This window comes from Phyllostomus discolor, chromosome 8 (assembly GCF_004126475.2).
Source record: "Phyllostomus discolor isolate MPI-MPIP mPhyDis1 chromosome 8, mPhyDis1.pri.v3, whole genome shotgun sequence".
Taxonomy (NCBI): domain Eukaryota; kingdom Metazoa; phylum Chordata; class Mammalia; order Chiroptera; family Phyllostomidae; genus Phyllostomus; species Phyllostomus discolor.
In genome coordinates this window covers 90,600,862-90,623,221 of record NC_040910.2, presented here as the reverse complement: position 1 = coordinate 90,623,221, position 22,360 = coordinate 90,600,862, and the positions used below count along the sequence as shown (strand labels likewise).

The 22,360-nt window shown below is 38.5% G+C and overlaps 1 protein-coding gene across 5 annotated transcripts in view; it reads left to right on the top strand.

The window, feature by feature from the left end:
* The first annotated feature begins 12,200 nt into the window (after positions 1 to 12,200).
* The window catches only part of TANC2 (tetratricopeptide repeat, ankyrin repeat and coiled-coil containing 2), a 313,462-nt gene continuing 303,302 nt past the window's right edge, over positions 12,201 to 22,360 (top strand). For all 5 annotated transcript variants that reach the window (XM_028519226.2, XM_036033534.1, XM_036033532.1 and 2 more), the window contains exon 1: positions 12,201 to 12,306. The gene's annotated coding sequence lies outside the window, so the exon portion shown is untranslated. The remainder of the gene's footprint in view (positions 12,307 to 22,360) is intronic.

Genomic DNA, 22,360 nt, shown 5'->3' with positions numbered 1-22,360 from the left:
TCTTTTGTTAGTTTATTTTGTTCATTAGATTCCATGTATAAGTGAAATCATATGGTACTTGTCTTCCTCTGACTGGCTTATTTCATGAGCATAATACTCTCCAGGTCCATCCATGCTGTTGCAAAGGGTAAGATTTCCCTCTCTTACAGCTGAGTAGTATTCCATTGTGCAAATGTACCACAGCTTTTTTATCCACTGATCTACTGATAGGCACTCGGGCTGCTTCCAAATCTTGGCTACTTAAAATAACACTACAATGAACATAGGGATGCATATATTCTTTTGAATTAGTGCTTTGGGTTTCTTTGGATATTTTCTCAGCATGCCATTTTCATTTATTCAGTTTTTTAATTTCTTTCAGTAAATAGTTATAGTTTTCTTTGTGTGGGTATTGGACATACAGTTTGTTCCTAGGTCTTAAAAAATGTTTGTGGCTATTACTGAGATCTTTTTGTCCTATCTTCTTGCTATATATCTTGAGATTATGCTGCATATACAAGTCTGTATCCTATTTTTTAACTTAATATTGTGCCAAATTTTCTGACTAATGAAAAATAGGTATTATGGTTGCATAATTGCCTATCAAATATTTATGTGATGTAATTTTTATAATCATTCCTTAAAGTTGGTAAATTAGATTGCTTTCATTTATTAGCTAAATTTTGTAGATTTTATAAATACTACCGTGATGAGTATCTTTATGCATAAATCTTTGTTCTATTTTGGATTATTCCTTAAAATATATTTCTTTAAATAATATTTCTCATATTCATAATACAGATATTCCCTGAAAGGTCTTGATAACACACAATCAGGGTAAACTGGAAAAATACTTCCACACTTGTTTAAAGTTTTAATTACTTGCTCTTACAGACTTGTCCTGCAAATGCTTCCTATCACTTAGCCACCTTTAGGGACAAGATTAGAAAGTAATAAAATGAGGAATAAACAAATAGCAGTGTCATGACAAGCTGATGCAGTGAGAATCTACTTGGGTACAAATGCCATCACATGGGGAGGTCATTATTTCCTTGTACCTGCATCTTCCGGCCTTGCACGCTTACTTCATGGTGTTCGTGTGTACACATCTTCACAATTTTACTGTGTGCTTTATCAAACTATTTGCATGAGGTTGAATGCTGCATAATTCAGGAAATGTCTTTATGCTGAATGCAATTTAATTTTCTTGATTACTCAGGGCTAATGTAGAATCAGTTTTTAACAGTTCTTCCCCAATGCCTATAGAAGCAGGTAGGGCTGTTTTCCCCACTGCTCAAGGCACAAAATTGCTGTGCTTTTTATCATTAAGTCAATTTTTATGCCTTTTTTCATCGCTACCTGGCTTACAGCCTTTCAGCTTTCACTTCTCACTGCTATCTGCATGCCTGTGTGTGGTAGTTTCTTCTCCCTCTTCTAGTTTACTGCTTTCAATTTTTTATGAGTTTGGAAAGCAGATTGCCAGCCCTTTAAAATAGAATCCAAGTAAAAATTAATAGGCTCTGAGAAAGGGCTTTGGTGACTGTTTAGGGGGTCTAAGCAGGATCTTCAGGGCTCAGACCATGGTGATCTCTTGTCCATCTTTCTTTCTTGCCTCTTTGCTGTGCTTCAAATAGATGAGATTGCTAGAGAGCCAAGTTCCATATACATGAAGTTTCATTACAGTTAGGTTGGTAACATAGCATTAACACACTCCTTTCCTTTCACTCTACTGAATTCTGATTCTTGACTGTCTTTTGTTCCTTTGACATTGCGTGTCAGGCTGGGTTGACTGGCCTACAGAAATTGTCCACTGGGCTTCTGAAGTGTGGTTGAAGGTCCAATTTAAAACTGCATTTCCCCTTCCTTTTGTTCCTTTCATCTCTTCTTAATAATTAAAACCTCTCTACATTTCACATCAACAAAGCTGTAATTCCCTTATACTAAAAAATCATTTCTTGTCTAAATCCTCTTTTTGCTGAAAAGAAATTAAGTGCATTCCATCATATGAAAGAAAACAAAGGCAATTTACACATCCGTACTATATTTTTACCTTCACTTTCACTCGTGGCTAATTGATGAGGGCTGCAGCGCCGCACCATGATTGTGCAGTCATTTTCAGTAATGGCCAGTCATTTCCCCTTCGCTGCTGATGGCCCCTCCTCATATTTATTGCTACCTTGTAATTATTTAGGTGCTTTGAGTGAGGGGATAGGGCAGGGTCAATAAAAACTACCATTAGAGAATCAACTTAAACTTCATGTCATGTTAATGGCAGGCCGGTGGGATCATCTTTGTATATAGATAGGCACAATAAACACCCTTGACGATGGTGGCATTGTGATTTCTTCAGCACGTTGCATTTGGGGGCAGAAAAGTCAACAATGAGCGCTAAATAGCTGTGCATCAATGTTTATGGTTTCAACTTTAGATCAACTTAAACTTCCTTACACAATGTCATTCCTCAGTTATTTTTTTAATACGTTGAATTGTGACATTCACGTATTTGCTAATGAATGAACATTTTAAGGTTTTACACAGTGGCATAGCCTACCAGTCAAGAGTTTATTTTCAGCAACATCACCATTTTTCGAAATTGTTTATGTAATAATTTGATTAGTTTATTGAACTTCTCCCAGTATTTGTAAATATGAGTAGAATGTGGAAAATTGAAAATGCTGATATTGTTAATAAGAAGCATAGGTTTCCTAAGCTTAATACACACATCTGAGAAAAGCCGGAGTTTTTAGCTATATATTGGGTTGGCCAAAAAGTCCATATGTTTTTTTTTCTGTAAAATGAGACACTTTTTTTTCACTTTCACCAATAACTTTATTGATTTGGATATTTTGAGTATGTTGACTATTTCATGTATGGTATAACATTGATTGTTCTCAACTAATGTCTCAATTTGATTGCTATCAACTTCAACTAGTCTACCTAACTGCAGAGCATCGTCTGACAAGAAATCCCCAGCACAAAACCTCACAAACCAGTTTTGACACGTTTGATCAATCACAGCACCTTCTCCACACATTGGTGGGTTTTGTTTTTTTTTTGCATTTCAGTTGTGTATTTACCTTTCTTGAAATAAGTAAAACATAATACACCAAAAATGTTGCATATTTTTTCCATTTTCAACATTAAAATGGCTACACAAAAATTCACCAATTTTGATAAGTTTTTTAAAATGCATGCTGGTATAACAGTTGTCACAATACAATCTAACAAAATTGTTTCAAATGAAATTAAAAGCAACTAAGTGCTCCTACACCCATCTTACAGAAAAAAAACAAATTAACTTTTTGGCCAACCCAATACAAAGCAGTGACTCTAGCCTTGGTCACATAGGTATTAGCTGACAAAATTTGAAAAGATAATACACGTTAGAAATACCTTATCAAAGACCATATCTTAAAGGGGAGTTGCAATTAGAAATTGAATACTATTTTTCAGCTCTCTGGGGAAAATGTAATACACAGTACGTTTGATTTTTTCATAATCAACATTTGTACGTTATGAGGAATGTATTAAGTAAGTAATTGGGTAGAAATGAAATAAACTATATATATATAAACTATATATATATAGTTTATTTCATGTATAGTTGAAATAAACTATAGTATACATAAACTTTCATGTATAGTTTATATAGACCAGATATACTGTGTGAGAAATGTAGCCATGAACCAGGAAGAGACATTCCCTGTCTTCATGGAGCTTAACATATTGTACATCTAAATGTAGTAAGCAGGAATCCAAATAGGTTGTATGATTTAATTGTTTAATGATATTCAGCTGTGGTGGCCTGCTGTATCCAGCTATACTGAGTATACGCTCACCACAGGACTGGACAGGTTGAGTCCAAAGACCAGAGCACACCTGCCTTCTCCTGGCAGTGATCCTAATGTTTGACTCTTTGACTCCATTTTCTATATTTTAAGGTTATCACCTCCCCTTATTTTGATACACTGACTCTCAGGATAGGTAGTATGCTCTATTAATTGTAGTAAAAATTATCCTCTTCATTTTCTATTAAAAAATTCTAGACTGGCAATCCTTTGGATGTCGTACTGTGGGAACTGTGGCAAGTTACCCTGAGCTTGTGTTTACCTCATAAAATGGGAATAAGTCCAATGCTGTAAAGTTTTTATGAGTATTAGATTAAATTAAATAATATAAACTATGCAAAATGCCTAGGCATGGGCCTGTTACATTGAATGATAATAGTCCACAGACACTTGCTGGGGGCCAGGTACTTCTGCATGTGTTAACTGAATCCTCATATCAGTCTTATAAGGGTGTACAGTTTTTAATCCCCAATTCAAAGATGCATATCCTGAGATCTGGAAATGCAGAGTAACTTGCTTGAGGTCACATGTTTAGTAAATGGTTGAATTGGGACTTGAATGCAGTAAGTCTGGGTCCAGGGTTCCTGCTCTTCACACCTGTGCTATATTCCCTCTCTGAGTATTCATTTCCTTCCACTTCTCACCTATAGTCCATCTGTCAACTCCTATTTCCACTTGGGTGACCTTCCACTATCTTACATCATGAGCTTTTACTTATACAGTCATTGGTTGATTCTTTTTTTTAAAAAAGATTTTATTTTATTTTTAGACAGAGAAGAAGGGAGGGAGAAAGAGAAGAAGAGAAACATCATTTGATTGCCTCTCACATACCCCCTATTTGGGGACGTAGCCCACAACCCAGGTATGTGCCCTGACTGGGAATTGAACGGGTGACCCTTTAGTTTGTAGGCCAGGGAACTAAATACACTGAGCCACACCAGCCAGGGCCATTGATTGATTTTTATGTGTGAACATATTGAACACACAACCTTGAATTATCGGGACAATGCTCTAACCACCTGAACTACCTGGCCAGAGCCTCCCTCCTGTGTTTTATTTTATTTATTTTTTATTTTTTTAAATATATTTTATTGATTATGCTATTACAGTTGTCCCATTTTCCCCCTTCACTCTCCTCCCCCCTGCCAACCCCCTCCCACCCACATTCCCCCCCTTTAGTTCATGTCCATGTGTCATAAGTTCTTTCGCTTCTACATTTCCCACACCATTCCTGCCCTCCCCCTGTCTGTTTTCTACCTATTGTCTATGCTACTTATTCTCTGTACCTTTTCCCCGTCTCTCCTCCTCCCACTTCCCTGTTGCTAACTCTCCATGTGATCTCCATTTCTGTGGTTCCTCTCCTGTTCTGTTTGCTTAGTTTGCTTTTGTTTTAGGTGTGGTTGTTACTGTGAGTTTGATGTCTTTTTTTTACTGTTCATATTTTTTATCTTCTTTTTCTTAGATAAGTCTCTTTAACATTTCATATAATAAGGGCTTGGTGATGATGAACTTCTTTAACTTGACCTTATCTGAGAAGCACTTTATCTGCCCTTCCATTCTAAATGAAAGCTTTGCTGGATACAGCAATCTGGGATGTAGTCCTTGCCTTTCATGCCTTGGAATACTTCTTTCCAGCCCCTTCTTGCCTGCAAGGTCTCTTTTGAGAAATCAGCTGACATTCTGATGGGAACTCCTTTGTAGGTAACTGTCTTCTTATTTCTTGCTGCTTCTAGAATTCTCTCCTTCATTTTTATCTTGGCTAATGTAATTATGATGTGCCTTGGCGTGTTCCTCCTTGGGTCCAACCTCTTTGGGACTCTCTGAGCTTCCTGGACTTCCTGGAAGTCTATTTCCCTTGCCATATTGGGGAAGTTCTCCTTTATTATTTGTTCAAATAACTTTTCCACTTGTTGTGTTTCCTCTTCCCCTTCTGGTACCCCTATAATTCGGATATTGGAACGTTTAAAGGTGTCCTGAAGGTCCCTAAGCCTCTCATTTTTTTGAATTCTTGTTTCTTCATTCTTTTCTGTTTGGTTGTTCCTTTACTCCTTCTGGTCCCTTCCATTGATTTGAAACCCACTTTTCTTTCCATCACTATTGGTTCCATGTGCATTTTTCTTCATTTCACTTATTGTAGTCTGCATTTGTTCATCTAATTTATGACTAAAGTCCACCAATTCTGTGAGCATCCTGATCACCAGTGCTTTGAACTGTGCATCTGATAGGTTGGCTATTTCTTGGTCGCTTAAAAAAATTGGCTCTGGGGCTTTTAACTGTTTGAGCCATCTTTTTAATTTAATTTTATTGTTTTCCTTTGGTCTGGTAGCGCCTGTTACATATGAGGGGTGGAGCTTTAGGTGTTCACCAGGGCGGGGCACCTCAGTTGCTGGGTTGTGACATATGTGGGGGCGGGGCTGAGAGGGAACAATGGCGCCCGCTCCGTTCTTACCAGGACTCCAGTCCCCTCAGCCACTTCCCACAAGCAAATTGGTCCCCTCTGGTGCTGGCTCCCAGGCGGGTGGGCTTGTGCACTCTCTCGGAGTCTGTGGGTTTCTCCAAGGAGCCACCTGTGAGGCTGAGAGAATCTCCCGGCCTCACCTGCCACAGGTGTTTTTAATGGTGCCTTCAGGCTTTGTTTCCAGGCGCTGGGTCCCTGGGTTGCCCGGTTTGTGTTGCTGCCCGTTTTCGCTTATTTTGTCTGCGCGCAAATGTGTGGCTTCGGACAGACAGCTGCCTTGTGTGCCTCACTGGGTTGCCTCCGTGCCCAGGGTCTGCCACCGGTCTGTCAGCTGCCCCTGAGCTTCTGGGGTCTGCCAACTGTGGTCTGCACCCTGAGCACGCGCATGTCTGCCAGCCACTGATTTTTCCTGCCGGGACCCCTGACCCTTCTCCGAAGGCCTCTGATTCCGCCCCTCCTTACCGGACTGGATATATGGTATTCAGGCTTCCGTTCGATTCATTTCTCTCTGTTCTGGTTGGTTTTTGTTTGTAAATTCTTGTTGTCCTTAGTTTTGGTTGCTCGAGGAGGTACAGTGCGACCACCTATGCCTCCATCTTGGATCCTCTCCCCCTCCTGTGTTTTAGATGAATATTCTAAACACTGTCATCTCTTCTCCTTTTCCTGGGCAGGGCCCCCTGCAGTGTGGTCATGGCCAACCTTTCCAGCCTCTTACTAATTGATGTTTTTTTAATCTTTTGAATAGTAAATACTCCTCTATGCAACCACACTGTTGCTCATTTTTTTTTTAAGACTAGTAACATGTCTATATGTAGTTCACACCAATCCTTGCCTTTGTTAACAAAGACTTAGGTCATTTTTTCTCCTAAGAGTTGTTATGTTTATTACTACTCTGAATGTTTGTTGATTCTCCAGGGCCCGCCCTGGAATAGTCCTTTCTTCTGTCCCTCAAAATAGTTTTCCTATTTTACTTTCCTTAAGCAGCAGTCCCATGCCATCCTCATCAAACTTCTCTCTTATGAATTATTACAGAACTTACTGTTTTACTCATGTTAACACCTAATTCTATAGTGTTGTATTAATACTTAAATGTTTTAAGCATTTTGTTTCCCCAATAGACAAGACTTTTCTCAAATTAAACATGCCATAGTTATATACATACAGTAGACACAAAACTTGTCAAGCATTTATAAATGTCAATGTAAAAATATGTGCAGTATTGCTTATTCCCATTGTATGTAAATTTTTCACTTACCAAAAATAGAGATTTACTAGAAAATTTTTAGGTCCTCTATGCAGAAATGCTTTTCAAGTGTTAGTCTAGAAATTATTAAATATTCATCAAAAGGCTGAGATGAGAGTTGGTGGGGAACACGTTGAAGCTATCAAGTTAGAAGTCACCAATTGAAGATAAAAAGAAATGAGATTATGAAAAACTACCAATCAGAAAAATTTCTTTTACATCAACTTTTCAGAAATATTTTCATTGTGAAGCATAGTTCACATTTTAAAAAAGATGCACCCTGTGTTCTCATTTACATTTTATACGGCATTATCCTGAGGATAACTGATACAGGGTGAAGTTTATGTTTGGGTTCAGATTGTGGCTCTGCCTGCCAGTCAGTGTGAACTTGACCTGGTCCTTTAACCTCTTAGAGACTCTTTTCCCACCCTCATCTAGAAAACTGAGAGAATAATACTCACCTGATTGAATGTTGTGAGAATTAAATGAGGTATTGGGTTGGCCAAAAAGTTTTACTTTTTTCATACAATGGCTCTAGTAGTGCTTAGTTGTCTTTAGCTTCATTTGAAACAATTTTGTTAGATTGTATTGTGACAGCTGTCATATCAGTGTATATTAAAAAACTTATCAATTCCCAGTCAGGGTACATGTCTAGGTTGCAGGCCATGACCCCCAGCAACTGCACATTGATGTTTCTCTCTTTCTCTCTCTCTCTCCCTCCCTCCCTCTCTAAAAAAATAAATAAATAAAATCTTAAAAAAAAAGAAAAAACGTATCAAAATTGGTGAATTTGTGTGAAGCCATTTTAATGTTAAAGATGGAAGGAAATATGCAACATTTTTGGTGTTATGTGCTTTACTATTTCAAGAAAGGTAAAAACATGACTGAAATACAAAAAAAAGATTTGTGCATTATATGGAGAAGGTACTGTGAGTGACTGAACAGTTTGTGAAATTTCTTGGTACTACTGACATTCTAGCCAAATAGTTCTGTGCAGTGGGGCTGTCTTATGCCTTGGAAGATGTTTAGCAGCATCCCTGGCCTTGACGTACTAGAAGCCAATACTGAGACAGCCAACATACTCAAAATATCCAAGTCAGTTAAGTCATTGATGAAAATGAAAAATGTATCTTTTATTTTATGGAAAAAAACTAAATGGACTTTTTGGCCAACCCAATAGTATCAATAAAGCATTTAGTAAAGTATTTAAAGCCTGTAGACAATCAATCGATGGTAGACGTTATTGCTGTTTATTTAGTACGGAAAGAGTTGAGGGAAAAGGTAGAAAATGTAGGCCCAATGGTTTACCTAAGAGACTTAAAGGTGCCAGGGGAAGACATGTACAGGTGAGTGATTGTGCAGTGTTCATAGACCAAGAAAGGGCATTTTGAATGGTATACATGGCACTGAAAAATTGGGAGGTGTAGGGTAAGGTTGGACTACTTTATGGACAATTATTTGCAGGTTCTTATATAGCATTCATCATGTTTTCAAGTTTATAAATTATTATCTGGACTAGACTGGATATTTAGTAGGTTAAAAAATAGCATTCTCAGGATTTCAGGTATTGGTGACAGAAAAGGAAATCAGGGGAGGAGTTAAGAATGGAGGTGACTTCTCTCTACAAGTTTGCTTTCATTCTCACTCTACCCCACCAGTACCTCTGTCAGGGACAGATTGTTTCCTCCAGAGATTTAGAGTGTAGCAGCAAATTGTAAGACTTAAAGGCAGAATTACCTGGAGGAGAATTGGCTGAATAGAATCCTGTTAGATGATCAAAACAGTGAAGCAGTGAGTTCATTGTAGTGGGCAATGCCACTGTCCAGGGTGAACATGGGATTTGGGAAAGGCCAGACAAAAGAAATGGAGACTGATCTTTCGAAATACGAAGAGGGTAGTGAGTCAGTTACTCACTTCATCAGAGGGAGGAACCCTGTGGGTCACAGCTCTAAGAGCTGACTGTGGGGAAATCCAATAAAGAGCTCTGCTGCTAAAGTTGAACACTGTTTTTTTCTAATTTCAAGAAAAAATGGATTTAAAGGTTTTCATCTTGTGAATTGTTATTCAACTTTTGGTATTTCTACTCTGTGAAAAGTTACAAACAAATATTAAAGGAAAAACACAGACATTATTTTTTAAAAATACAGTATTTTTTATATGTGGAGATCTGCATGAACATACTATAGTCAGATTTCATGCCAGTAAAATTGTATCAAGTTCATATGGCAGAGTTAAATCTATCAATATTTCATGGTGTTCTACAATGAGCACCATGATTTCTAAATTTTGCCACCTGAATTAGTTTGAAAATCAACAGATTACACCCCTGACTGCTTTTTGTTAATTCTTAAGGGAAGGAATGTTCCTAGCCACAGTGAAACTCACAGGCAAGGCTTAGATACAAAGTAATCTTTAAAATAAGTAAAAAAGACCTAAGGAGAATTAAATAGAGTAAATTTAAGTGCAAGAAGGGTAACATAATAGCTACTGTTTTCTGAGCACTTATTATATACTAGCCTCTGTGCTAAGTATTTTTCAACCAATTTCATTTAATCTTTACAATTGTCCTCTGAAGTACATCAACCACATCAGACAGATGAAGCAAAGGAGGCTCAGAGACTAATAAGGTCACAAAGCTGGTATTAAATGGTGGGTGACACTGAGATTCTAACCCAGGTTTCCTAAGTCCAGTCATGATGACACTGTAATGTCTCTTTGTGTGGTGCAATTAAAAAAAACAAACAACTGAGATACAGTAAAGCACACAAATCGTTTTGCACACACATTAACCCTTGTAATCAATCAATAACTAGATGAAGATAGTGAATATTTGCAGCAACCTAGAGGGCTCCTCCTGCCCTATCTCAGATGACTCCCCCATAAGTAATCACTACTCTGCCACTATCACCATATATTGATAGGTTTTATTTGGAGTCATCTAACTTTTTGGAGTTATCACCCAAAGATCCCATATATCACTTCTTCACCTTGCCATTTCAGCTGCAGTTTTCAAAGCTGCTCTAGCTCTAATTTTTCAAGCATTCACCACAGAGATATTGGAAATGGTCCATATTGAATTTCTTCTGTTATTCCGAAATTAATATTACGTTTGAAAAGCCAACGAAACTCCTGCATGAAGTAGATCAAAGGACTGTAATCAAACTAATCTCTTCAGATAACACCATACGTAGGCTCCTTGACTGAAGTAACCTGGTGCGTCCATTTCCAATCATGGCGTCTCATTAGGAAATGGGCGACCACGAAAGGTCGTCTCGGTTTATAAAAGGAAAGGCTAGTCAGGCAGAGCATGTAACAGTGATTGCTTCGCATCATCTTACAGCACACGGAAAAAAAAATAATGTTCGCACAGCTTCCACAATTGACGTGCTGTCTTCTGATGCAAGCAAAAGGAAGAGTAAAGGGGAAGAAGATCTAGGTGGGGAGTAGCGGGGAAATATGACCTTCAAGGAAGGTTTGCTGTGGCGGCTTCCCTGCCTTGCCCACTAGCTCCCCAAACCACACTACTTCTTGTGCAACCTGGCAGGGACAGACGCAGCTTCACAATCACACTTCAGGCTCTCAAGCTCGAGTCCGTGGACTTTCAGCAGTTTTAGAGAAGTCTCCAGTCGCCTCCCCGCACCCTCCCACCGCTGGTTTTCTTTATTTTGATTTCCACTACAGTCAACTGAGGCCTTTTGAAGCCATCTACAGATCAGAATTGAGCATAAGTAAAGAGGAACGGACATTTGTAGGGTTTGATGACTCCAGGAGTGATAGGTGTATAAAGTGGCCAGAGTGGGGGAAATCTATAGGCACGGTCTGGCCATCAAAGCAGCACAGGCCCAGAAGTGGGCGCACGTGACAGCGGCAGCACCTCAAGAGTGACATCACCCCTGGAGGCGGAGCCGACTGTCTAGGGCCTTGTCTGCTATTGAGCTTCCTCCCCTTTTCCCTACTAAATGCCATCGACCCCACCAGTCGAAGTCTCCCTGAGGGAACGAGAAATGCCTAGACCGCACAGAGCACCGGAGTCAGGGCCCGACCCCTCCGCGCCCAGAAGGGCTCAGTCCTCACTCTCTCTCCCAGTCACTCCCCACCCCCAAACTGTGGAGGGAGAGGGGGCGGGGGCGGGGTGCGCGCGCTCCACCACGCACGCGCCCCCACGCACGCGCTCTCCCTCCGAGCTCGCGCCCCTCCCCACCTCGGGCCGGAGGGGGCGGGGCTGCAGGCAGCTTCCGAGGGTGCGACGCCCCCGGCGCGGCGGCGGCGCTAGCGAGCGGCCGGTTGGGCGCGGGTTGCTGGGCGCGTTGCTCCGGTGGGGCCCGCTGGCACAGCCGCCTTACACGAGCTGCCTGCCTGGCAGGAGAAGCTGCGAGCTCTCCGGAGCTCCGTGCCCGGGGCCGCCGGCGCTGCCCTCCCGCTGCCGCCCTCTGCGCCTCTCCGGGCGGCCCCGCCCCCGTTCCCATCCCCCTCGCGCTCACCTCCCGGCTGTGCGGAGCGCGAGGCGGAGCGAGGCGCCCGCCGCAGCTGCAGCCACCGCCGCGCGGAGGGGCGAGAACCTGTGCCCTCGCGGCTGCTGACAGGAGGACGGCCGTGGGCTGTGCTCCCGATCTGCGAGGCCCCGCTGCGCCCTGCCGAGGCGCAGACCCACCGCGGGCGTCGGAGCGCAGTGAGGTGCTCTGGGAATCAAGGGAGGCTCCGGTGCTGCACGGTCCTCCTAGGAGACCCCGGGGACTGGAACTTGACCCCCAGGTGCAGCGAGCCCCTCAGAGTGGCAGGTAAGAGACCTGGGGGAGCGGAGAAGGAAAGGTCGCTTAAGTGACAGGGACGTTCGCTTCCAACGCCCGGACTCCAGGGAGAGGGGCGGGGGCGAGCGGGGAGACAGTGAAAAGAGCAGCGAAGTGTCTCCGGTGTCCGAGGCTTGGGGACGGTTGACTCCAAATGTGGCACTGAGGTTGGCTTCAGATGGGCTGGGGTCTGTTACTTCGATGTCACCGAATGTGTCATGGAATTTGGTACTGAGTCTCCTGATGACGGGGACCCAGGAGGAGATGTGAGGCAGATTGCTAAACGTGGCAGGGAATGTGGTGCAGAACGAGTTGCAAAATGTGCCCCCAGAATGCAGCATAAAAGTAGTTGTGAGATGTGCCAGGTAAGGCACAGGATGGGTTGGCCTGTCTGACGTTGAAATTCATGATTGAAGTGTTATTAATGATATTAATTATTCCCCCCGGGGAAGGAGGCATAGTATAAGAAAGGATTAATAAGGCTTGTTGCTAGATATTTTATCACAGGAAATCCAGATGAGCTATGATATGCAATTTTTGAGATAAGGATAGTACCCACGTGAAAGAAAAAAAAGCAAATTATGTCTGGTTGTGAGATAGGAAAGAAAAATAGGGGTAAAATGATTCCAGGTTTTGACATCAGCATGTAGAGCACTGATAGAATTGTATCTTGTCTTCTGTCCCAGGTGTGGAATGTTTAAAATGTTTTCACAAAACATAAACAGTGATAATTAACATAAAGAAGATTTGGTGTTTTCAGTGTCTTTCACTCTGCTCCTTTTCTGGAAAAGAAAAAAAAATCCCCAAACCCCCATGTCTTGAGCACAATTCTGAGTTGAAGATCACTAGGCAAAGGGAAATTTTTTCATGTGTGTCCCTTTCTTCATTTTTACACAGGTGAAAATATCTGGAATCAGGAAAACAAAACAATATGGTGAACAAAAGGGATAAATTTTCAGGCATTTTGAGGGGCTGGAGTCAAAAGCTATTGTAGTGGTTAATTACAGTGAATGACAGTAGTGATATATTCGTGCATGTTCTTGGTGTTGTGGCAAAATAGGGGAAAACATTGTATGCAGTAAATGTGTCATGAAAAGCAACAACATGGATACTGTCAGTGGAGTGCTTCTTGCAGCATTTCCTAGGTAGATCATCTTAAGAGTGTGAGCACAAAAAATGATTATTAAATTTATCTCTTTCTCTCCAGATGTATATCTATATATAGGTAGATATCCCACATGCTGCAAAACATTGTGACTTCTATTTAAGAACATCTGTATTTTGAAAGAATTGTGAGAACAATTCCTTCAGAAGTAACAAAAGACACAAGCTATTTAATATAACTTATATGTATACATTCAATGAATGTCTATATGCTATGAAACAAGCAGAAGTGTCTGAAAGTGTTCATTAGGATATAGTTAATTATTGATAGACTCTAGTGTTTTATGTTATAATTCTTGTGGATAAATCGAATTACTTGCCTGGATGTTCTCATGTTAAGAACAGTCAGTAATTTGCCAGATAATCCAAAAATTTATACTGATTGGCTTCTTCCTGGATCCAAATTCAGCCATTGAGGAATCATTTACTTCAAAGACAACAGTGGATTTTCCTTGAGGATTAATTTTGGGTTTTGGTTTCTTCTATAGATCTATCCCTCACCTAGAGGCTATGTTGGAACTAAAGCAAAGAGGAGAGGGCCAGAGGAGAATAAAGAGCAGTTCTATTGGATCTTCCTGTTTTGTTCTGACTGTAAGCCATATGTACTGCCACCCCCTACTGTCTGTAGGAAGAGGTGTTGCACAGTCCCATTCTTTTCTTGTTATCACTGCCCCCTTGTGTAAGGGAAGAAATTGATAGTTGCACTTTGGCAAACCGCTCTCAGATTGTTCTTGACAGAATGCTTATGTAGATTTATTAATTACCAGTTCTCTTCAGGGTTTTAAACTTACTGTTAATTAGCCTTCAGATTAAATGTCTATTTTTAATAGTATCTAATAGTAGTCAACAATTCAAATTTCTAAAGATATTTTCAATGTGTTTGGGAAGATGGTACTGTTAGTAGCAGTAGTACCAGTAGTAATACCTCACTCTCACATTACACCTGTTATATGCCAGTCCTGTTATATACGTTTTAATCAGTTTCAACCCCCAATGAAGTATATGCACTGTTATTTCCATTTTACAGTTGAGAAAATGAAACAGATGTTAAATAACTTGTCCAAGATTATTTAGCCAGCAAGTGGAAGAGCTGAGTTTCCTTCGGGAACTCTGGCTCCAGACGCTGTGCTCACTCTTTACCCGTATACTTTATTGCCCTTTCAGTCGAATTAGTATTGACACACATCATTAAAATGCTGGTGCCCATCCTAAAGCAAGTATTATAAACCTAAATAAGTGGTAAGACGCATCAGTGTTAAGCCTACAAATACACAAAAATACAGTATGGACATTTCTTCGTAGGAATTTATTTTTGTAATTTATTTCTGAGATTATGAGTAGAGGAGCATCAGTACTTTCTATGTAGTTAAGGAAATATTTGTGATGGATTTTGGCCTTGGGGAAAACTTTAGAGGTAGAAAGTTACCTTCAAGTAGTTTGACATGTGTGCATGTGTGTATCCTGTCACCAATAAACCTTTATTGCTAATTTTCTCTAGGAAAATTAAGGAGCAATTATGTATGTTCTAACTACTCACATTTTTATGACCTCTATTTTATTTCTAAAAGTAATTAACAAAGATGGATTGGACACGTAAGAACATTTTACCTCTTCTGTCAACAATTGTTTGCTCAGATTTTTCTCACATTTAAACATTGTTTTATAGATATTGACTACATATGAAATAATATTTTAAAGTGTATAAAGTATAAAGAATAACAGTGCAGCCAATGTTCATGTGTCTTCCACCCAGTTTAAGAAATGGAATGTCACCTTCCACAGCTGTAACAATTATTTTCTTCTCTTATGCAAACTCTCTGCCATCCTGTGAATCCCATATCCCATGTAATCAAATACTTCCTTCACTTTTATATACATTTGTTGATAGGAAAATGCAATATAATCTACAGGTTATGGTTAAGACATTCAAGATGATATTCATATACTTCGATAAATTATTGTAGACTCAGATCACGCTCTATTTATATTGGTTGATAGTTCATTTTAGCATATTTCACTCATCAAACCTGATTTGTTGTTTTACATCTTTATCATAAAGTTTTACTAACATTGTTAAACATTGGATTATTTCCACCTTCCATCGTTGATTCTTGACTGTTCTTTGCTAGCTCTCTAGCTTCCCCCCTTCCCCATAAATATCTTTGCTCTTTCAGTATTTTCTGAATTGATTGTGTGTGTAATATTTTGAATGGAGAAGGGAGTAGGCCTAGAAAGGAATATACTAAATCAGTAGTTCCAGAAGGGGAATATTAGTGTAGTTGATATTGATTAGTTATAAGGTAGAACTAGTGTGCATAAAAGAATGTGTCAAAATTCTCTCTGTCATATTTCTTCGACTCACAGTAGAATTAGAATGGAATCTTTGGGGCACACTGATCGGGCACACAAGTTGAATTATATTGGATTGTATTTACACAGAATCATCAGTGTTAGCTGGAATATTTTTACTGCTGGTATCCAGATTTTATTTCAAGGAGTTAGAGTAAACTGTTGCAGAATGCTGTTTACTTTTCTATCACTAGTCTGGACAAGGTAACTCATGTTATAAAATATTTGGAAGCTGATTTAATTACCTGGCCTTTTTTTCCTCCAAATCAATTGGAACTTAGCATTTTCTTTTAGAGGCTATTTTATCTTCAGTATTTAAGATTCAAGGTAATATTAGATAAAGAACAAGAAATTAGTTTTTGAGTTTTACAAGACTAACAGAAAAAGGTTTCTGTTAGGGATCTTTTTTTATTCCAGAATGTTCTAAGTAAGCAATTATGATTACTATAATTATTTATGGAAACAAATTTCTTTTATTAGGTCACTTTTATTTTAAAAATCTTTATAAATCATTTGACAGCTGTTTCTGGATAAGTATCAGCTAGCTGTTTTTTTTTTTATGGGCCACACATTGCAAAATATGTTATGTTCAGCCTGTATTTGTTCTTGAAAAGTTGCAGATAAACAGTAGTTGAAGGTAAGTTTAAGAGACAAAAGAATCAAGTTGGTGTTCGTCTTAATCATGCTCTGTCTTTACCCTTTCTTCCCCATAATACAGTATCAACTTCTGTCTTTATCCAGTGCATGGTATAGCCTACCTTTCAAACTCCTTTTTTTTTTAACAGAATTTGAGAAATTCTGATGTCAGTCATTTAAATCGAGTAGTTGCATTATAGTAAGTAATCTCATTGGTGTGTTTTTAAAAAATCCAATTGCCTAGTAAACATTTTTACTGTTTATGTCAAATTTATGTTACCTGTCTTTCATAGGGACTGTTGACATTAAACCAGCACACAGGGTTTATTCGGAACAGTAAAGAATTACAGTTGGGTACCTGTAACTACTGGCAAACTGTAAGCAAGTCCAGAGAAACAAAGGGGAGGAATGTTCCTTTATGGACTGGGGAGGGGCTATTGTAAAGGAACAGTCCATTGTAGGAAACTGAAAGTTTGAAGTAAGGTGACTTTTTTTGGCTGAGTTATGGCAGTTTGTCATTGGCCAAACTGTTACTGAGCAAGGACGAGTATTTTCTTCACCCTTCTGAGATATTATAGTAGTGGAGACCCAAGGTACGTCTCTTCCTGTTGGGGTCATTAGTGTGTGTTGAGTGACTCCTGCATGAGGTATCTCTCTTCTAGACTCCTGACTCCATTTTAAATGAGAATTCTGTTTATCAATTTTCATAGTACCTCTTTGCCGCCAGCATGATTTTTCTAACATGGTCATCTGATCATGTCATTCTTCAGAATCTTGCTATGGCTTCTTATCACTTAGTTGATCAAATGGAAACTCCTTAGCAAACCATGTGAGGTCCTTTATACTCCGATCCCTGCTTTTTCTCTTTAGACTCATTGTCTGCCATTCTTCAAAATTATGCTTCAGAAGTACTAAACTGCTTATGGTTCTTTCAGTATATAATATTCTCTTACCTTTCTGTGTCATTATATATGAAATTTTCTATGCATGCATTACTGCACCCCTCTCTTTTGCTCTCTTTGTAGACTGTTTGTCAGGCTTCATGCCTTGGCCTAACTAGTATCTTTTGAGTGAAGAAGGTTTGCCTACTTTCCTGGGTGGACTTGGGATGGCATTTTCTGTCTACCCTCCCATTGCACCTGTTAAATATGGACATTATAGTAGTTGTCACATCACATTTTGATTATTTATATGTCTTATCACTAGTGTGTGAGCTCCTTGAAAGCAGGTACAATGACTTTTCATCTTTTATTTTCAGCAAGAGCATAGTTAGTACATAGCAGGTGTCATTATCTGCCTATTGAATAAAGATTGTTGGCAGTTATCTGAATTATGCCTTTGAAACATCATCTCTTATTGTGGAATTAGAGAACATCCTAGGCATTAGGAGGTATGTGTAGAGAAATATACATACACACTTCATCTAAAATACCATTCAGAGTAACTCCTCTACTATAATTGAAACTAACTCTAGAGTTCAGCTAGATTTTATTATTTTTTATACTTATTAGGGTGAAGGGAGGAAGGTTAGAATGTTTTCTGTGTGAACTTAGCTGAATTGTTTTCATTGTATATTACAGGAATTGGCAAGCTAGCACAAATGGGCCAAATGCAGCCCAGCATCTGTTTTTATATGGCCTGCAAGCTAAGAATAGTTTTTACATTTTCAAATGGTTGAAAAAATATCAAAAGAAGAATAATGCTTTGTGACATATGAAAATTACAGGAAATTCAAATTTCAGTGGCCATAAAGAAAGTTTTATTGGAGTATAGCCATGCTTATTCATTTACATATTGGCTATGGCTGTGTTCTGGGTACAATAGCAGACTTGGGTAGTTACAATTGAGACCACATGGCCCACAAAGTCTAAATATGTATTTACTATCTAGCCCTTTACAGATAAAGTTTACTAGTGCTCAGTCTATCATATAGTCTGTGCCCATTAAATGTTCATTAGATGTCATGAGTTGGAGACAGACCAACAATGTCTGTTGAAGGCCTCTGCAGGGGATACTTGCTTCTGTCTGAGAAAAGAAGCAATTTACTGAGAAAAGATTGGCCACTTTGCCTTAAGAAGCCTCTGTCAGATGGCCACTCTGCCATCTGACAGAGGCTTCTGTTTTACCTTTTTATAACACCCATATTATATCTAACTCAGTGAGTTTCTGACAAAGTATATTATTTGATTCTATTCCTTTTTCTTAGAAGAGGTATCCTAAGCAGAGAGGTTTAGAGCACTGCATATAAGAGAACATTTTTCTTTGTTCAGGTATTAGTTTCATTCATATTTTGCATAAAAAGATCCTTGTTATATGAAAAAATCCCTTTATTTTATATATTAGTGTATTATACAGACACATTATGTTTAAGGAATGAGTTGTTAGATTAGTTATGTTGGAAAAATTGGAGTTTTATGCACTATATCAACATATTACATCATCATTTACTGAATACATATTCAGTAAGTATTCACTTATATACTTATTGAATACATATAGTAGTTTTACTGTTGTATGTAGTCTTTCAGTAGAAAGTCAACGTTTTATATTCTTTGATAAAAGCTAAAATTTTAATTCAGAATTCTGTGTCCTAGATACTCATTGTACTTCTGGAAAAAATATAGTTAAAAATAATGTGTTAAAGTTTGTCACTTCCCTAAAATTTTACTAAGTTTTACAGTTTTCTTTAGGTGGCAAAGGTATTATGAAAAGGAAAACAGTGACTTACATATTCCCTTTTATAAATATTAGCAAGTATTACAGACACAAAATTCACAGGAAAGTATAAAAGCAATAGTAGCCCTGGCTGGTGTGGCTCAGTGGATCGAATGCTAGCCTGCGGATCACCGGTTTGATTCCTGGTCAGGGCACATGCCTGGGTTGCAGGCTTGGTCCCCAGTTGGCAGCATGTAAGAGGCAATGGATTGATGTTTCTCTCCCTCTCTTTCTCCCTCCCTTCCTCTCTCTATAAATAAAATCTTCAAAAAAAAAGTGAAAAAGCAATAATAATGGAAAACTTTTGTTATTTCAAGCAGGTATCTTTGGACCAAGTAGCCATGCTTATTTGTCTGTAATACCATGCTTGCATTATCATATCTGATTATAGAAATTGACAATGTGGAGAAATATGACACCAGCTTTAATTGCCATGGAAACTCCCTTTCCTTACCTATGTATTACAGCATTATTAGTAGATTAGTTAGTTATTAAACTTAGAAATGGAAGTGGGTATATAGATATTGATTTAATCTTTTTAGGTATGGGGAATCTGCTTCAGATCTTAGTGGATTCCCTCTGTCTAAAAGAAGGAAGTCTCATTTTAGCCCTTTGTTCCTAATCTTGTGTTGTAAGGTCCCACAATTTCTAGCTCTAGTTGCCAAATTTGATAAGCCAAAGCTAGGCAGGCTGTAGAAGCTTGATGGGTATTTGTTGTACTCTAGAATTCTATTCCTGTTCAAATTACATGGAATCCTTTAGGGCTCCCCAGGATTGTGAATTAGGTTGAACAAAGGTAGTTAGCTTTAGTAGACATGTGGGATGAAGGCTTAGTACATATCCAAATCCTGCTTCAGCATCAGAATCATAGCTCTTACCTTTTTAGGGCTTTAAAGAGGAAGAGAGACTTCCTTTGCAAGTTGTTACTCCAACTTTCCTATATTATAGGATTACAATACTTTTGTTCAGTTATAAGAAGCTTTTGAAATTTAGCAATTATGAGATGTTGTATAGTAGATTGAATATAAATTTTTGAGTTTTTGAATCATGAAAATAGGTTAGAATTATTGCTCTGTCACTTACTAAGAGGCTCAAATGTATCTTACAGAGCTTGATGGTGATAAAATGAAATAATGTCAGTGAAAATCCTTAGGACAGTGTCTAGTGCTTAATAAGTGGTCCTTTTTATTAGGCTTTGGAAAGTGTCCTGGGTTTCTCTTTTTGATGGGTGCTTCACACAGCTCTACGCCAGTGTTTTTACTAGCATTGTCAGTCTAGCTTTTTTCCTTGTTATCTTGTCTACCCTCCTTTTCAGCCTTGCAAGGCATTTTAAAAACCCGTGGTAATTTGGCTACTGATTTATTTTGTGTTTTGAAATTTTCTTTTGTGAAGGATTTGATAAGAGTTGAAAGAAAGAATTCTTGAATAACTATAAACTTCAAAATAAAAATTCTTAGGAGAGAGATGCTGTTGGACAGACTCCTACCTAGTACGAATTTCTTTTTGGACTGTCTTTAACCACCACAAACTTGACAAAAGTTAATTTTTAATCTCTTCTGTCAAATGGAAAATCACAGCATTTCTTGAGACGATGAGCTCTGTGACAAAATTTTTTCAATTCAATCATGTAAACTTTTTCAACTTTCATAAACATATCTGACTTACGTAATTTTTCTTTTTAAAAAAATTTGTATGTGACAGTCAAGGTGGTTGATTTTCTTTTGTGATTTACTTAATAAAAAGGACTTGTTTATTTCCAGGGTAAAGTAAAGGAAAAAATGTGACCATCTTTCTTTAATATAACAAGCTGACTATTCAAAATCTCATTTTTTCCAAGCATTAGTTACTTCTGTAATATTTTGTTAATTTCTGCTAATCTCTGTATCATTATACAGTTAGTCAGGGGTTTTTTTCAGTGTTTTTTTTCTTAATTATTTATTTGTAGAGAAAGGGGAAGAAAGGGAGAAAGAAAGAAAGGGAGAGAAACATGGATCAGTTGCCTCTCGCATGCTGCTCGTCTGTGGAGTTTTTATTTTCCCCTTTCTGGTCTCTTTCCCCTTTCAAAACATGGGCATGTGCCTTGACTGGGAATCCAACCGGTGACCTTTCTGTTTGTGGGACAGCACCCAACCCATGAGCCACACCAGTCAGGGCAGTCCTTTCTTTAAATGGACTTGACTCACTATTTCTTCGTTTTATTCTTAGTTGTCCTAATATCCATGCTTGCGCTAGTTATAAAATAAAAACTAGTTCATTCTGAAGGCATCTTGCTTAATGCCCTTGGGAAAGACCACTTATATGCAACTTTGGCACCAGATTGGATTTTGTATTTTTAAATAAATGAGCTTTATGATTATTACTCTTCTTGCTTTAGGTCATTTAATTCTTTCTTGTCTTTGGCTGAAAATGACTAATGGTAGCCATTTATTAGTTGTCAACAAACATTAATTGTCATTACTTATAATAGATAACTGGTGTTTTCTCCTGTTACTCTGCTTGCAACCACTAAAATAAACAAAATGGGTGAATAAAGAAAAAAGTATTTTTCTCTCCCTTCAGCTCTCTTCCCTTCTCCACTTTTACTCCAACCTTAACCAACACTGAGTATTTTTCAACATCTGTCTCTTTGCTCAAAAACGTATAAGCATACAGCCCTGACCAGTGTGGCTGTGTGGGCATCATCCTGCAAAGCAAAAAGCCACCGGTTTCATTCTCAGTCAGGGCACATGCCTAGGTTGTGGGTTTGATCAGGGCATCTATGAGAGGCAATTGGTGTTTCTCTCTCATGTTGATGTTTCTCTCCCTCTCTCCTTCCCTTCCTCTTTCTTTAAAAATAAATAAATAAATTATTTTAAAAAGCATATAAGCATACAGGATGGGGCAAAAGTAGGTTTACGGTTATTCATATGGAAAATAATACAATAATTAATAATATAAGAATAAACTCTTTCATGTACTCACAACTGTAAACCTATTTTTGCTCCACCTTGTATATACATACATATACAAGCTTTTGTAACTTGCTTTATTCATTTAAGAATATATCATGGCTCTCTCTCCAGTTTAGTAAATGAACCTCTAATTAATTTTACTAAGCTGAGTAACATTCCATAGCATATTACACTATAATTTATTCTGTTCTTCCTTAACTGATGGATGTTAATATTTTACTTTATTTTTT